At 38.7% G+C, this 18755-nt stretch overlaps 1 protein-coding gene across 5 annotated transcripts in view; it reads right to left on the reverse strand.

Moving 5' to 3' along the window:
• LOC136866267 (PRKC apoptosis WT1 regulator protein) overlaps positions 1 to 18755 on the reverse strand; it is a 303714-nt gene that overhangs the window by 267927 nt on the left and 17032 nt on the right. The gene's annotated exons all lie outside the window — the stretch shown is intronic.

Below are 18755 nucleotides of genomic sequence, written 5' to 3' on the forward strand. Positions count from 1 at the left end.
GCAAATAAATTTTTTTTCTCACACTCTGCTAAAAACTTTCGGCATAGCCTTCATGCATGGCACACATATACTTTAGTGTTTTATGCAGAACATCATACATTTGAAGGTGATGAAGGTCACAAAGAACTCCCAAAACAAGTCCTACTATCTGTAATTCTGTAAATAAAACTACAGCTTAAAATTATGAGCTAATGTTTAGAAACCTACACCTCAAAACCTTTTGTGGTGGTGGTGGTGGTGGCAGTGCTGGTGGGGATTACTGTTTTAAGAGGAAATACAACTGGGTAACCAACCTCGGCCAAAGAAAGACAAGGACCACAAAGGGAATGAAAATGAAAGACTCCCTGGATTCACAAACCTAATACCATCAGGGTCAGAAAAGAACAAGAGTGGGCCAAGAGAGGTCAGACAGAATTAACAAAAGTGAGGAGCCTTATGCAAATAAGTGGAAGCAATGCTAGGACTCAGCTAAGTGCACAGTGGTCGCCATCCCACGTTAAGAAACCTTGGGGGCCCTTTATTTATTTATATCTTAACTTCCATTTATGGCGAAGGCAGGGCCATAATTTTACGAAAACTAAATACAGTAAAACCTCGATCATTTGAATGATCGGGACCAAAAGAATCTGACTTCAAATTACGTAACTTCGAAATTAAAAAATTTCTGTGTAACAAGAAATATTGAGAATACGTAAGTTAGTGTTGTATTCATGGTCGAACCTGGATATCACCAATCCTCAAGATGAATAGATCAGAAATTGTAAGAATGATAATAATTCCCTTTTTTTTGTCTAGAATAAAACAAGAAGGAAACTGAAAAAATTGGGTATACAGTACAGAGACTTACGTAATAATAAAAGAGTCCAGGATTCACCAGTCTTAAAAGAGACTAACCCGCTCTTCCTTCATGTTTAGAACACCCCTAAATATTATTTTGATTACTTTTTTCGTAAATACAAAACTATAAACTGAAGCAACAAAACTACTGTCAATCACCTGCTATCGGCAGAAAGGACGTGCGATTGTAGTGAATTCCATTAAACAACTGGAAACAATTCACAGGCAGTGTCTACAATCACGAAAAGAATACAGTAATAAAATGCGGACACCGCAAGAACTTTGAAATTGACAGGCCAGAAACTGGGTTAAGTGCGCCACTAAATCGTCAACAACGGGCGCGAGAAGAGATTCCGTTTAGTCTGCTTGCGACTCCATTATAAACGAATTTAGACTCTACGAAACTTGAACAAAGATAACTCTGTGACCGTACATGTACCTCATGACAATAATAAACCTCGCTGACAATGCGATGAGAAACAGTAACAAACAAGCAGCAATATAAGCTTTAATTCGTGAAAAACTGAAGTAGGGAGTACGCAACAATAAGGGATATGAAACAGTCGCTCAATGTCGTCTACATTGACTTTATTTGTCAGCTGCTCTGCAGCAACCAGATTATAACATTGATTTTGAATTATATGGTTTAGGGGGCCTGATGAGAACTTTGAATTACATATTAATCGTATTTAAAATTAACCAACCAAATAAGACATGAAGGCCTATATTTGAATTCAGGGAATGGCATTTACTTCAAAATACACATATTTTGAATTAACCGACTTTGAATTAAACAGTTTTCACTGTACTAGGGACAGATACGCCAAGATCAGGTTACAAATTAGTAAGGCAATATGAGTGATAATAATAATAATAATAATAATAATAATAATAATAAAAAGAGGAGATACGAGGGTTGGGGCAAGTCATTGCAAAAAAAAAAAAAATTTTTCCAGATATGTGAGCAGATGACAAACTGCTATTTGCCATGTGGAAGCTATGCAGACATAGTGTGTATTCATAACAGATGGCTCTGTGATTGGTGGTAGAAGCATAGAGAGTGCTATGAAATAATTTGTGTGGTGAGAGTTGTGCAAGATGGAAATAACCCGGATTGAGCAGCGCGCCCACATCACAATAGCTGTTCCCTGGGGGAGAAATGCGAGAGAATGTCACAATGAATTGGTGGAAGCCCTTGCCCTTCCATACCATACAGTAGCATGGTGGGTAGGAAAAGTTTAAGCAAGTTCCATCTCGCACGACGCTCGCCAGATACAGTAACTAATTTCACAGCACTCTCTGTGCCACTACCAGCAATCACAGAGCCATCTGTTGTTGTAAATACATACTATGCTTGCACAGCTTCCACGTGACAAATAGTTTGTGATCCGCTCACTACCTGCAAGGAAAAACAAATTGCAATGACTTTTGCCCCAACCCTCGTACAATAATAATAATAATAATAATAACAACAATAACAATAATAATGACTGAAGTACATAATAGATTTTTTAACAAACTTTCTGTCACAGGTGAACAATGTAGTGGAAGTGGAAAATGTTTATTGAAGACTTTATTTGTAAAGTGTGGTGATTTTGTTTTATTTGTATGCCATGTAATGACCTAACCTGTACAGTGTAATATTTGATAACATATGTATTTGTAAATAGTAGTATTCAGTTCTATATTTACTGGAAGTATCCAGAAACTTTTGTTCCATAAATTTTTGAACAGGGTGTGTTGCCTTTTGTTGGTTAGGTATTCTAAAATGTATTTTCCGACTGTTCTGGAAATGGAAGATTCGCTATCGCATATTCGAGAATGTAGGTTAAGTTCGCGACTAAAGTTGGAGTTGTGATTGGTGAATCTAGGGGGCGATAGGGGGGCTCATGCACTCTGATTGGCTACTCCAAGGCCAGGGTTTACCTTTATAAAGAGCGCGAGGCAACTTTCGTTATGAATTCTGTCGGTCTTGGTCTATCTGTCTGTGAGCAGCCTATCTGGTTGTCCGAAGTTTTGACGTCGCCTCGCTACCGGGATGGCCCATCTTCGGGTAAGCACTCTTGAATTCCTTTCCGGCTAAAATTTCCGTAATGTTCGGTTGCTATTTCGTATAGGAGTCGGCCCTAGCCTAACCTAGATTCGCCAAATCAATTATTTATGACGCCTCAGCTTTTCAGCTGGGCTTGCCTGTTTGTTTTTGAGACATTCCCATTTCTTATTTCACTAAATATGTAGATTGTAATTTAATATATTTACCTTGGGGTTTGCCTCTGCTAGTTCAGTGTCACTTGATGTACACTTTTTACGTTGCTTTTAACCTACTAAATTGCATTGTACAACTGGATTTGTAACTAGATATATAGTTGGTTTGAAGTTTGAAACTTGTAGTGAAGCCATTATAAAAGACCCTCTAAGATATGTGTATCACGGAGCTTATAGTTCGTAAGTTGCAAGTTGGTGGATTTTGTTTCGGAATGTATTTGTAAAATTTCACTTGTAAATAACATTTTTCAAATCTAAGGATCACGGTTGATTCATTTCGGAATCTGCAATCTAAGCCATGTCCATGCCCTCGGTAGGTCCTAGCTGTTTCCACTTTCCTGGTTTATTATCCACTAGTTGGCCCTACTGTTTTACGTATGTTGTCGGCGGAATCCATTATATTATCAAATTCTAGTATATTTGAAAATGCTTGAGAAGGATCAAGAAAAAAGAATTGGAATTTCTCCACCTACAGATAGCCCTACAACTTATTCCTCCTCAGTTGAAGCTATAGGTGACAGCAAGGAAGTTCTTGACACACCTATATCCCCCGCTCCTCCACCTCCTCAGGTGCAACAGCAAGGAAGAACGCATCATCATCATTACACCCGGCGCAAAACTGTGAAAGAATGACAGGAGTTACTGTTCCAAAGGAAAGCAGGCTTAATAAGATTTGACAACTAGGAATTAGTTATATTTTCATCTACATTAATAATAAGAGCCGCACTGTGATATCAGGATTTCTTCATTTCGATAATTACTTATAAATTGTATAATTTTTAATTTATAAATTGATCTTTTTTCATGAATTATTAAGAAAAGAATATTTATTAGGACAATTTCTCTATGGAATATTGTACAAGTGTTTCCTTGAAGACTGCTTTCTATTGTAGAAATAATTTATATATTTTCTCTTGAGTTATTTGTTTGTTTTAATCTTGTCAATCTTATGTTAATTTTAAGGACACTTCCTCTAAAGCATTTCTTTGTCAATTTTATATATTTTTCATCTAAACAGTGTTATGTGGCTGAAGATGTTGATAATATACGAAACATGTACCACTTTTGACCATTAAAAATTGCCTTAAGCAATCATTGTATTGACTAGGTGGAAAATAAATAAATACTTAATTGTGAATCATACAAGTCTGTTATATGAACCCAGGAAAAACTTTCTGCAGGCAGATTTGAATGTATGAGATGAAGTAAAGTGCTGAATACACATTGAAAGTGTATTCTAGGGGCTTGATGCAGTAACTAGAAAAGAATTATTGTGGGAATTTGGTAGATTTAGTGCAATTTCATTGTGGGGTTCCATATTGGCATTTAACTCAACTTTGGTTTTAAGAGATTATTTCCACCTTCCAATACTTTTTAATGGGTAATCAAGGATTACATAAACGTAACTTATTGTCAATTTTTGGACTTGACTAAACATTTCAAGATTTGCTGATGACATGGTCATAATGGCAGAGTGTGAACAAACTATGATATCGATGCTAACAGATCTAAATGATGTCTGTGAAGAATTTGGAATGAGAATTAATAAGAAAAAGACAAAATGTATAGTGATAAGCAGAAGAAAAGTGAAGACAACTATAAAGTTAGGGCAGGAAATAATAGAACAGGTGGATGCTTTCAAATACTTGGGAAGTGTAATAACAGACGACATGATGTGCAGTCGAGAGGTGAAAACACGTATTGCGATTGCGAAGGAAGCATTTAATAAGAAGAGCAGACTTTTTTGTGGAGGCATGGATAGATACTTGAGGAAGCGATTCGTGAAGTGCTTTGTATGGAGCGTGGCACTGTATGGAGCTGAGAAAAGAAGACGAAAGAAGACTGGAAGCATTTGAGATGTGGATTTGGAGGCAAATGGAAAGTATACAATGGACAGAAAAGGTAAAGAATGAAGAAGTCTTGAGAAGAGTTGGGGAAGAGAGAAATATATTAAAAGTAATCAAGAAGAGAAAGCACAATTGGATTGGTCATTGGATGAGGAGAGATTGCTTGCTTATAGATGCTATAGAAGGAACGGTAAATGGAAAAAGACAAAGAGGACGGAGAAGATATCAGATGCTGGACAGTATCAGGATAGAATACAAGTATGAGGAAACAAAGAGGGTGGCAAGAGACAGGATTGCGTGGAGAGCTGCCATGTGAAGACCTGCCGTATGGCAGAACACTGAAGATGGTGTTCGCACCCATGACCCAACTGGTGTGAGAAAAGCGGTAGAATAAGAATAAGAAGAGTGATGAATAAATTGGATCCTCTCTTACCAGAGGAACAATTTGGATTCAGATAGAAAAAATCTACAATGATGGCACTGGAGAACTTACTAAATCACATGCGTCTTGTCCTAGAAATGTCAAGAGGCAAATTACATTGGGTAAACAATGAAATACAGTACTCCTTTAAATAAAAATAAGTGATCTTTATGTATTCAAAAGTGCTGATAACGAATATCGCATCCATTTTCCTGTATCACCTAAATTGTTTTCAGAACACACACATTCATAGTTTTATGGTTTCTGGTCTCAGCACCCGGCTTAGCGGTTGGTTCCTAGTAAATGGACAAGAACGTTTTAGCGACCTTGTATGTTTATGATTGGCACTTAGTATTTCGTGGAACGAACATTTGGCAGTAGACTAATTTCCTGTTTCTCTGTTAAAATTTGTTCTTTTGTGGGTAAAGTCGTAACTTCCTTTCCGATCATTTTGCAAGTTGCGAATAGTTGTATGCTTGTGAAATTGTGAATGTAATATTGTGTATAGTGAAGTGAAGTTTAAGTTGTATTTTAACAAAATGATACCAGCATTCATCATAATTGTTTTTATAAAGAAATATAACTCAATGAGTTTGCCATGTCTTGCAAATGTGTAAATAACCAGAACTTGTTTTGTCATGTTTGCGGGGAATTTACTCCGAAGCCACAGAGAAATACTATCACTCCTATAGTGAAAAAAAGCAAATGAGTTACAGTTTGGATGTAAAGTAGATGAGGGGAAAAGCTGGGCACCAGGTAAATTTGTTGCAATTGTTCGCAAACTTTACGTGGTTGGTTAATGGCACTCAGAAATCAATACCCTTCGGAAACCCTGTAATATGGACAGAACAGAAAAATCAAACTATGGATTTTTACTTTTGTTTAACAAACTGAGTAGGATATAGTTCTAAATCTAAACATTCTGTATTTTATCCTGATGTTCCTTCAGCCAAGAAACCTATGAGTCATGATTTTATACCAATTCCTAAGCCTGGCCAGTGGATGAAACAGAAACAAGCAGTGGTTCTCCAGACGATGAACCTGGACCCTCATATTCAAACACCAATCCAAATTTTTCTGATCCAAACATACCTCACTTTATTTCCTAATCCAAACTAAATGATCTAGTCAGAGACCTCAACATTTCTAAAGTTCAAGGAAAATTATTAGGTTCTCATCTCCAAGGGTGGAATTTATTACAAGATGGTGTTACGGTGTCATATCGGAAACACCGACATTGAGTTAACTTACTGCAATGATGTCGAAGGCCTTCTGCAAGAACTTGGAAGTCAAAACCGAAACGAGAGGTGTATTTTTAGATTAATGTAAGAAAAGTTTAAAAGTAGTATTGTTGCATAATGGGAATATATACCCATCACTACCCCTTGCCTGTTCTTTCACCATGAAGGAAACATATGAAAATATGGATACTATATTAAAAGGGATAAATTATGAAAAATATCGTTGGCAGACATGCGGAGACCTCAAAATGATTGGGAATTCATGAGGACAACTTTGTGGAATAGCTAAAAGAAAAAGAGAAATATGCAAGGTTATCTTTCAGACAAGAATGCTGTAATTTTCTTGGAAATATGAAAGCTGACAACAACACGGAACATATTAAAAACCTGTTGAAATGTTATCAGCACTGGAATTCAATATGTCCTTGAAAACTCACTTTTATATTTGCATTTGGACTTTTTTCCTCCCCTAACGTGGGTGCTGTTAGTGACGAAGTCTAGTTGACTGACTAAAAGTATGCTGTAATTTTCTTGACTTCAATTTACTAGACTTTAAGCCAGAGTATGTTTGCAATCACATAAACTAGCTATTAAAATCAAAAGGTATTGGAAGGTGGGATTCTTCCTTTAACCTTAACCTTAGTTGAGTTAATGCCAATATGGGGCAAAAATGATATTTGTAAGTTATTATAGGTCTTTTCTATTCTGATGGCGGGCAGCCTACATGCTGTCAGGGGAGGTGGGGTGCGGGTAGTATGTCACTGCCCAATCAGACAAAAGATCGCCTAGCGGTGGCGCTGAGAATAACTCAGTCGCCTGGGGAGTTTGCCGCGCTCACTTCACTCTACGAACTGCTGTGTTGCCGAGTAGTCTTACAGTGTGTGTGTGGGTTAGGCTGTCCCTTAAAAGGAAAAAAAAACATTTTTTCATTCATTGAAACGCATACCCCGTTATTGTGTTTATTAGTTACCCAAGTACAGAATTTCAACTTCCTACATTAATTTTAACCCGTGCCGACGGGGCCTAAAAGTTTTAGAAAATAGCTGCTTAAAGGGTCTCTTAAATGTAGTTGTAGATGATCATTCAAAACAATTCATCATCATCATCATCATCATCATCATCATCATTTCCCTTTATCCAACTGTAGCCGGGTAGGGGCAAATATGGTTCCTCTCCACTTTCTTCGGTCTTTCCACCACTCCTCCTCCAACACGTGTCCCAGTTCAGGTTTCTTTCTATAATGCTGCGTTTATTTTAGAGAAATATAAATGAAAACAGAAATTTATATAATGCTCTTCTTGTAAGTAACAAAAAAGATACAATTTTTATAGTTATTCATTTGGATATTTCCTCTTCAAAGTCTCTTTTTTACAGTCTGGGTAAATTTTTCTATGTTCTTGCACACAATGTAATAAGAACTGCTTCTGTTCTTCATCTGCAGTAATCAAACCATGAAAGTCTGTCATCAGTTTAACTGCTCTTTCAACTGTGTCATTAACTGCTTTTAAGGTAGAAACCTTCTTTTTAGCTTCCACAAACGCCACGTTGTTTCCATAATCATCTCGTACAGTCGATTTTGCCCGCTCATTGTTAAAAAACGTCACCAATTCAATAATACTTGCCTCACAGAGATGTTGTTGGACAAAATCAGTGCACGGTTCGATGGCACTAAGATTAATATTCTTCCAGTTGTCTCAACTTTTTGAACAGCGGAATATCAGGACTGCTAGTGATTTGTTAGATCTTGATTCAAACACACTTTTGGGCACCAGTTTGTAAATATGATGGTGGCAAGGAAGAAGTAACAACTCTCTTTCTAGTTTTTGCTCTAAAAGCACACAAGCTCCGTTCAAGCATCCTGTATTAGATGCTGTTGTATCACAGCACATTATTTGTACCTTATCATCCAGGTTCCAGTCATGAAGGACATTTGACACTGCTTTCGCTTGCTCTTTGCCGGAAGTTGTCTAACTTCGGCCCAGCAAGAAGTTGTTCTTCCTTGTCATATGAAATAATAATTGGTAGGCGTTCTTCTTTAGAACTTCTATGTTCAGAGCAGGTAACAATTTTCCATCCCAATGAACAGTAACTACTTCGGGCACGTTATTCTGAAAATCGGATTTAATGGATCTCGCTGTATCTTTTCTCATTTGTGTTTGAATGCATTGCATAGAAGATTTGTTGATCAGGTAATTGTCAGAATTAAGACCGAGTGCTTCTAGTGAATTATATAAACAGAATCTCTGATGCTTAGTTGACATCTGTCTAAAGTTGCAACTAATGTAGAAGTGATAAAATCTTTTCCTCCTATTCTTGTCGACGTAGCTAAAGAACTTACAGATTGAGATGTGGATGGCAGAGATTCTTCCAGGCCTTCTTCAGAGCTTGTGGATTGTTCTTCTACGTCTTCATGTGTATCAAAAGTCTGTAAAATTGCAGATTCCAATGAGCTCGTAGAAGGCATTGGCTTTAGTCTCTTTTTATTTTCTGCGAGTTTTCTCAGCCTGGCCCTTTCTTCAATATCAGCCAACTTTTTGTCAACATCCGCTAGGCACCTGGCTCTCCTTGCTTTTGCAAAGATATTTTTATCTTCTTCGATTTTTATTCTTTCAAGAGCATCAGCATGTGCGATATCGAATAAATTATCTAATTCAAGTTCTGTAACCGCTACTACAGTGGTTACACAAAACAAAGCACAAAAACAGTAAAGGGGGGAAGGTAAGAGCAACTACACAATATCGGAAACCACTACACACTCAGCGAAACATCAGCTGGACTACGCGGGTCTCCGCCGACAACATACGTAAAACAGTAGGGCCAACTAGTGGATAATAAACCAAGAAGGTGGAAGGAGCTAGGACTTTACCGAGGGCATGGACATGGCTTAGTTTGCAGACTCCGAAATAATTCGCCGTGATCCTTAAATTTGAAAATTATTATTTACAAATGAAATTTTACAAAATACATTCCGAAACCAAATCCACAAACTTGCAACTTACGAACTATAAGCTCCGTGATACACCTAACTTAGAGATTCTTTGATAATATCTACGTACAAGTTACAAAATTCCAAACCAACTATACATCTAGTTACAAATCCAGTTGTACAATGCAATTTAGTAGGTTAAAAGCAACGTAAAAAGCAATTACAATTTACAGTGAAGTGAACGTACTCTCCCAAACTCTAGCGTACATCAAGTGACACTGAACTACCAGAGGCAAACCCCAAGGTAAGTATATTAAATTACAATCTACATATTTAGTGAAATAAGAAATGGGAATGCCTCGAAAACAAACAGGCAAGCCCAGCTGAAAAGCTAAGGCGTCATAAATAATTAATTTGGCGAATCTAGGTTAGGCTAAAGCAGACTCCTATACGAAATAGCAACCGAACATTACGGAAATTTTAGCCGGAACGGAATTCAAGAGTGCTTACCCGAAGGTGGCTCATCCCGGTAGCGAAGCGTCGCACACGACGTAAAAGCTCAGACAGACCCAGACAGACCGAATTATTACGAACGCTGCCTCGCTCTCTATATGTAGTAAAACCTTGGCCTTGGAGTAGCCAATCAGTAACCATGAGTCCGCCCATCCCCTCCTAGGTTCATCAATCACAACTCCAACTTTGGTCGCGAACTTAACCTACATTCTCGAATATGCGATTGCGAACCTTCCATTTCCAGAACTGTCAGAAAATACATTCTAGAACACATAACCAACAAAAGGCAACATACCCTGTTCAAACATTCATGTAAGCCTAACAAAAGTTTCTGGATACTTCCAGTAAATATAGAACTGAATAACCTTCCATTTCCAGAACAGTCAGAAAATACATTCTAGAACACATAACCAACAAAAGGCAACACACCCTGTTCAAACATTCATGTAACAAAAGTTTCTGGATACTTCCAGGAAATATAGAACTGAATATTACTATTTACAAATGCATATGTTACAAATATTACACAGTACAGGTTAGGTCATTACAAATAAAACATTATATCATACTTTACAAATAAAGTCTTCAAAAAACACTTTCCACTTCCACTGCATGTTCACCTGTGACATCTTCCTCCCCCCGAAAGTCGAGCCACGCTCGACCATTAACAAAGTTTCACTGGGGAGAAGGCAATAAAACGTTCTCACACAGTACAGATAGTAAAGATACATTATTCTAACACCCAAGATTTCTTGAAGTAGACTTTCTGATTACAAACAAAACAAACTGTCAGCACACCACAGGTCCTTTCAGTAGCCAAGATTTTATGATTCACCAATAATTTTCAAAAATAATAAAGGAGTTCATAAATTCACCAATTCAATAAATATAACAAAATCCACATGGATAGTCACACTACACTTCAAAATGCCTTCTGAACCTTTTACAATTTAGACAATTTCTAGATTGTCCACCAAAGGATGTACACACTATCTTTCTGCCAAACGTTAGTCATCCAGGAGCTTCTCACTTTGTTGCTAAACAGCATTCAAAGCCTCCTTATAGGCGAGGTTACGGACTAAGTATTTTGCACTACTTTTCCACACCAGTCACAGCACAGCTAGGCCACAGGCTCTCGCTGACGATGCGGCTGCCGACACAGCTGTTTTCCGCCAGCCTCCATTCAACTTCAGTCCGACCCAGGTAGCTATGTAATTGCAGTCCAGTGGTATTTTGCACCAGATAAGCAGATGGGTTAGACACCGTCCAGTCCGACTGCCTCCACTAGGACGTTTGTCACAGGATTGTGGTGCGGCATGATAGCGCCCAAGACAGAGAGTGTGCCTCCCAACTTGGCACTTCAGGTTGCAGTCAGAAGAAGCTGGTCACTGCAGCCACTGCAACATAAACAAACCGCGGCAGACAGGGGAATACTTGAGGTAAAGGTATGCTGCTGGGTTCAAAGATCTTGCGTAGAATCACTCAATGGGTGGCTTAATGAGTATGCAGTAGGGAATCTCCCTCGCACACCAGGGATATTAGGGCACTAGCCCCAGGGTAAGCACTGCTTTCTATAATTCATATGACAAGATTATGGTGGGGGTGAAAGGAACCTATAGGAGTGTACCCTAAACCTGAAAGTAAGGGGAATAAATTCCAAGGAGTGACCCTAAACTAAAACCTACCTAACTTATAATACTAAATCTATTACACTAGAGGATACCTAAAGTATTCACTTACACAATTACTTACAACTAACTTACAATAAAACTTATTATCTTATAACTAAAACCTTATAAATACCTTGCAATAAACTTATCATTAAACAACTAAATCTACATGGTCACCGACAATGGTATTTACCTTTCCCTACCAGACTTAAGATACCTTGACCTGTGAGAGATGGACTCTGCTAATCCTTTTCCTTTCGGGATCGCTCACCAATAATGTCACCGAGGTAAGGAACTTTAAGATGGTGCAGGGACCTCGAAATCTGGGGGCCAAATTACTGATAACATGGACCGCAGCACTACTGACGGGATGTGTTTTAATAAACACCTGGTGACCCACAGGGAGATCGTGTGGCCTTCGCCCGTGGTTGCTATTACACTGGACCTTAGCGTAATAAACCTTCAAGTTCTTTCGTGCATGGTGCCAATTAGCTCGAATCTTTTCTGGGCTGGCATCGTCAGGCAGAAGATCATTAATTGACCACAGATTAGATAGAGGAGAATTTGGAGTAAAAGCCAACATTAACGAAGCAGGGGTTTGCTTGTGGCTTTCATGGACAGCAGTGTTAAATGCAAATGACAACCAATTTAATGAGGAATCCCACTTGGAGTGGTCTGAGGAGTGATAAGCGATGAGGGCAGATCGCAGGTTGCGATACACTCTCTCAGCATAATTTGGCTTTGGGTAATACGGGGTGGTGTTTACATGAGCAATGGATAGATCAAAACAGAAATTCTGGAACTGGGCAGAAGTAAAGGCTCTTGTGTTATCACTTACCAAAAATTGAGAGGGTCCAAACGAGGCGAATATCTGTTTCAAGCACGAGATGGTGGTGTTGGCGTTAGCCATCCAAGTGGGGAACAGCCACGTAAAACGCGAAAAGGTGTCAACACACACAAGTATGAAACGATGACCATTCCGAGATCTCGGGAAGGGCCCGATGTAGTCTATGAACAGTCTTTCCATTGGGCGAGAAGCTTGCTCAGGAGACAAGAGACCTAGACGAGTATTCGGGGCGGGTTTGCTGATGTTACAAATCTTACAGGACTTGACAAGGGTTCGGATCTCACTATCCATGGATTTCCAAATGAAGTGGTTACGAATCTTTTCTCTTGTTTTGACAACGCCCAGATGACCGCCCACTGGGGATTCATGAAAATATTTGAAGAGAACCGGGACTAGGTTAGTTGGGACTACAATTCTGGGGTCTCTACGACCATGAGCAGGACAACACAGGACACCATTCTTAAGAATATAGGGCTTAACATGCTCACCGGATTTAATCCTGTCGATAATAGCTTTTAACTCAGCATCGTCCTCTTGATGTTTGGTTATATACTTGAAAAGGAAGAGAGAGTCAGTGAGAACTACATTGACAAAAGCTGATACTTGTTCGGGAGATGAGTCTGCTGGTCCGATTGAGGGTCAGAGCTGCCTGGATAGAACATCCTGCTGAGGCCATCAGCCACGTTTTTGGTGCCATGAATGTGACGGGCTTCAAATTGGAAGGCTGAGATACGCACTGCCCAACGTGCTAGACGACCGGTCCTTCGCGGCTTGGCCAGTATCCAACTCAACGCCTGATTATCAGTTTCCAGATCAAAAGGAAGATATTCCAGGTACGTTCTGAAGCGTTCTAACGGCCAAGGCTACCAACTCATAAATGGAATAATTTCGCTCAGCAGGATTCAGGGCACGTGAAGCATAAGAAATAGGACGACGCCCTTCTTGAAATTCCTGAAGAACACCGGATATGCCTGAGGAAGAGGCGTCCATCTGAAGGATGAAGCGTTTAGAAAAGTCTGGCATAGCCAGTACCGGAGCGTTACATAAGGCAGATTTCAAGTCCATGAAGGCTTCGCGTTAGACATCACCCCACACAAATTTGGCGTCTTTTCTTCTCAAAGCATTTAATGGGGCTGCACATTCAGCAAAACTAGGAATGAATTTGCGAAAGAAATTAACCATGCCAATGAATCTGGCTACAGCCTTGACGTCCTTTGGAGGGGAAAAATTCTGGATGGCGGCAGTACGAGACTGATCGATAGAGACACCCCTTCCCGACACAATATGTCCTAAGAAGGACATCTGGGGTTGTGCAAAGGAAACCTTGGATGCCTTGAGGGTTAGACCTGCTTTACGCAGTCTTTCAAGCACTTTGTTGAGATGGAGTAGGTGTTCCTCGAAGTTTCTGGATACCTCCAGTAATATAGAACTGAATACTACTATTTACAAATGCATATGTTACAAATATTACACATACAGGTTAGGTCATTACAAATAAAACAATATATCATACTTTACAAATAAAGTCTTCAAAAAACACTTTCCACTTCCACTACATGTTCACCTGTGACAAGTTCAAAATTCTCTTCGCGGTGCCTATGTAAATCCTGAATCTTCTTGCTATTTTTTTTACAGTTCTCGCCAGACCTGATAAAGATCCACTAACTTCTTAACACTATTAAGCACAGATCTGGTAAGTATTCTAGCCTTTTCCCAGAATATACTGCACTCCCGAATGACAAGATTTCCTCTTTCACTAACAGTCATCTTAACCTCACGTATGTTGAAAAATAGAACAGCGAGAAGTTGACGATTAGATGGTAATTTTGCGCCTGTTATTTGGTGATTTACTTCACCAACCAAGAAAATGCTTTTTTTTTATTGCTCCTTAGTTCCACAGACATCTTCGAAATATAAAACAATCCGTGATAGCTACCTGATAAGCGAAAACTAAGCGACAATAACAACGAGAGCGCATCACTCTAATGATGCAACTTGTATGGACATGTTGGCGCGCGAGTCAGCACGGGTTGCACTGTTCCACATAAGGAAAAAAATTGTTTTCGGGTGTTTTAGGCCCAAATGAATAAAACAATGCATTGTAAAATTAAAACTTTGAAAAATAAGGGACACCCTAGTGTGGGTATTACAAAAAGCTTGTCTGACGAGTTTGTTCTAGGATTATTCTTGTTTTATGAGTAATTCTTGCTGAGTCTTTTACTGCATTCTTCGATCAATGGGTTCGTGGCATGTGATGCAACGTTAGTTTGTTTCTATTATATTGTTCCTATTTGCGTTGCTCTATGTTGTTGTAATAACTGCACTATATATCTTACAATGGTGAAGAGAAAGAAGATAAAGAGCCAGGGTAGAAAAATGATCAGAAATGTTCATGAATATTTTCAAAAGGAAGCAGAAAATAATGGCCCTTTAGTGAGTGTGTACACAGTGCAGCAGAGAGTGTCAGAAGCTATCAAGTCAGTACGCGAACCGTTCAGCGTATAGTAAAGGAATATAAAGACAGGACCCAGTCATCTGGTTCCATCTCATTTCAATCACCGCGCAAATGAATCAAAAGGAACTGTACAACAAAGGCAATTGACGGATTCTATACAGATATAATAAGAACTCTCCTCAGTTATTACGTAAAGGGTGAATACCCGACACTGAACAAATTACGTGGTGATTTAGAAAGAGATAACATTTAAAAGGGGATTTACTTCATTGTGGAGGATACTGAAGTATATGGGGTTCAAGTATAAAAGAAGCAACGATGGGAGAAGATTTTTAATGAAGAGAGCCGATATAGTAACAGCCAGAGTAACATTTTTGATAGAAACGCATCTTCTGTGGAATAAGGACCCTTCGCCCATATATTTTATTTAGATGAGACTTCCATTCATCAGAATTATGCTCCAAGGAAAATATGGCAAGATAGGGTAAAGGAGGTTTAAAAGTTTCTGTGGAGAAAGGTGGATGAATTATTGTTTGTCACATAGGTTCCAGTCACATTGGTTTTCTACAGAAATGTAAAGTGGTTTCTAGGCCAAAGGTGAAATCGACCAGTGATGACTACCACACTGATATGAACACTATGGTTTTTAAAGAGTGGTTTTTGAAGTTTTTAGACTCTCTTGACAAAAGGAACATCAAAGACGCAATGATTGCATAGACAATGCCAGCTACCATTTGGCACAGCTAGAACGAATCACTACAATGAACACACGAAAAGCTGATATTATACCGTGGTTATCTGCTAGGAATATTCCTCATGACAGCAATCACACCAGAGTCGAACTACTGTCTCTTGTGAAATTCGTCGAGCCAAAGGGAAAAAATGTATGGAATTGATACATTTGCTGACAGAAGTGGTCACACTGTTGTTCACCTGCCACTGTCAATATAACCCCATAGAGCTGGTTTGGGAAAACATTAAAACTGCTGTAGGGAAAAGGAACAAAATGTTCAAACTATCTGACGTCCAATCTTGAATGGAAGACGAGCTGGATAAAGTAACCGAACAGGAGTGGAAGGCTTGTGTGTCATATGCTGTAAAAATTTCAAGAGGACGATTACAAAAGAGACGTGGTATTGGACACAGTCATGGATGATACCATCATAAATCTGTGAGACGACAGCCACAGTGAGGAGTCGAGTGACAAGGATATTTCCGGTGACAGCTCCGGTGACGATGAGTGTCGGAGTGCTGTAACATGGATACTTCAGCTGGAATAAGGTAAGGTAAAGTAAGAAAATAAAGTAAAAAAATGTGTAACTCTGTACTTTTGAATGAATTGTTTATCGGTCTGTTGTTAATGAACTTGTTATATGCATTATTAATTAACTCGTATCATACTACATCGAAGATATAAAATAATAAAAATAAATAAAATAAAATAATGAAACTCATCCATAGTCCATACTCAAACTATAACATACGAAGTACTGTATTTCATAGTTATGTGGAATTCAACACAAGTTTAACGCGCGCGTGCAAGGGCACTCCTGGCAACGTTGTAGTAGTGGCCTCTGTCTCTTTCCCTTAACGGCCCGCCGCGTCGTGCTGGATTGGTCGGTTCTATGCTCCCCGCTTCGCCTGACAGCATGTATTATTATAAGTTAAAAACTCGACAAAATCTTTTTGTTGGTATTGCTATATAACATCGGACCTGGACTTATGTGCCTGAATTGAACATCAGAAGAGTGGACAATTTTACTAGTTTGTTTTTACCACATCGTTTTATCATCACTTTCAGACTTTTATGTTCAAAGCATCAGTTCAATTTTATGCACAATATTTACCCATCAAACTACTATGCTTTTATGCGTCACATCACATCATATTTTACTCCAAGTTCTTCTAGCTTTTAAGAAAAAGCAGTCTACCATTTGTATTCAGCCATGCAAGAGTTATTAATGCAATTTTTATGACATGTACTTTGCCCATTTGTGATTTTTGTAGCTGATGACGACGCAATGAGCGTCGAAACCGGTTCTAACTATTTAATAAATATTATGTTGTGAACATCTTATGCAACACGTTTTGTATTGAAAAGGTTGAACCTTCCTTGATATTTTAATTGTGACAGCATGTAGGTCGCCTGCCATCAGAGCAGAAAAGACCTATAGTGACGAATGCAGTGAGAGATTTCACCAGGATATTTGTCATGGAGAAATCATATGCAGGAAAATCGGTACAGAACATGTTAGCAGACTACTGTTACAAACAGGTGGATGATGGACTAGGGATGTCAGACTGGATGTCACAGACAATAGGTGTAATTCAAGGTGATCCACTCAGCAGTATTTTATTTAATCCTTTCATCTCAGATGTAGTGCCAGAGATAAAGGAGACCATCACAAAAATGTACCTGTACGCTGATGAGATTGCAAATGCAGCTGAAGATATAATAGAACTGCAACAGGCAATAAATTTGCTAGCGGATTGGGCAAATAGGAATGAAATGAAAATTAATGAGGAAAGGATGGAACTAAATGTATTTAGGAAAGGAGGTAAACTAAAGGACTAAGAGCATATATCATGTAATAACGTCCACCTTCTCAGAGTAAGCAGTTTCAGATACCTAGGAGTAACCTTACAGACCACATGCAGCAGTTTCATCCTAGAACTAGAATGGTTGCAGCACTGAGAGCAATGAAAGACACAGAGAACATCACACAATCGCACACAGTCGACCGCCATGGTGCTCTTTAAGGTCAAAGTGTTACCTATGGGCTTGAGATTATAGAATTTCTGAGTATGAAACAGTTAAGAGATGTGGAAAAGATAAAATTTAGATAACTAAAGCAAGTCCTGAGTGTATCAAAGAAGATAAGATCATGTCTTGTTTACGAGCTTGTGAGGGAAACTTTTCTGATTGAGGACCTGAAATACAATCTTACTTTACCAGGAAGTACTGCATATAATAAGCTGATGAGTAAGTTAAAAAAAAGGGACATTTGGGATGAGATCTACACGATTGAGGCCATGATGGATCTGAAATAGAAAAGGGCTACAAACTGAGCCATATAGTCAGAAGATTGGCTGTTCACAAGCTCCATTTCAAGTTGTGTTGGAGCAAAGCATTCTATGAACCAAACAAACTACGTGTGTAGGTTATGTGACCTATTATGTGAAAGAATACCATATTCAGAAATGTTCTTCGAGGACGTGTTCGAATAGCGAGTTTATCAAGGACTAACAGTTAGGCAAGTTATTATAACTGATATGCTAAGTTACAGGCACCGTATGCAATTGCTTATAAAACTTTTACATTGGTGATTAATGAAAAGCTTCCTCTATAAACATGGTGTGCAATAAAACTATTAATATTAATAAATTCCAAATGTCATATTGATCATTTAAATACCTCACTTGCATGTAACCTACGAGGCTCATTGCCTTAAGTGACCGCCTTGACATGCTATTGTGAGCCAAATGTACAGACTGGTTGCTCAGGATAGAATAGCTGAAGGCGCTGTAGTTTAAGTCGTTGGCACAAGCAGCTAGTTGTTCTGCTCTCCAGATTTTGCAAGTGATCTTGTTTAAGACAATGGTATTAAAATCTACAACAAATGAAGGTATTTTCTTAACACATCATTTCAGCCTCTTAGGACCATGGTTAACACTAGTCACCCTTTCTAGATTTCCAGTACTACTTCACCTCGATGGAGAATGCAGTCCTTCA

This window comes from Anabrus simplex, chromosome 3 (genome assembly GCF_040414725.1).
Source record: "Anabrus simplex isolate iqAnaSimp1 chromosome 3, ASM4041472v1, whole genome shotgun sequence".
Lineage (NCBI taxonomy): Eukaryota > Metazoa > Arthropoda > Insecta > Orthoptera > Tettigoniidae > Anabrus > Anabrus simplex.